The sequence below is a fragment of the Charadrius vociferus genome, unplaced genomic scaffold (genome assembly GCF_000708025.1).
Source record: "Charadrius vociferus isolate BGI_N301 unplaced genomic scaffold, ASM70802v2 scaffold214, whole genome shotgun sequence".
In the NCBI taxonomy this organism is placed as follows: Eukaryota; Metazoa; Chordata; class Aves; order Charadriiformes; family Charadriidae; genus Charadrius; species Charadrius vociferus.
In genome coordinates, this window is record NW_009647955.1 from 77191 (window position 1) to 77442 (window position 252).

Consider the following 252-nt stretch of genomic DNA (forward strand, 5'->3'; position numbering starts at 1 on the left):
CCCAGCCCCACCGGGCACACTGGGGGGGCGCCTTCCCCCCCCCGCCCCCGTCCGGGCAGCACCCCGGGCTGTGCGCGCTGAGGAGCCCCCCCGCAGCGGGTCCGGTGCCAAGCGCCTCCCCACCGATGTTTTTCAAGGCATCACTGCTGCACACACCTGAGCACCCACACGGTAGTTGTGTGCTGTGCGCCCCAGAGGGTAGTGGGGACCCTACCAGGGTACCCGCACCCGGACACCCCCTTGGCAGCACCT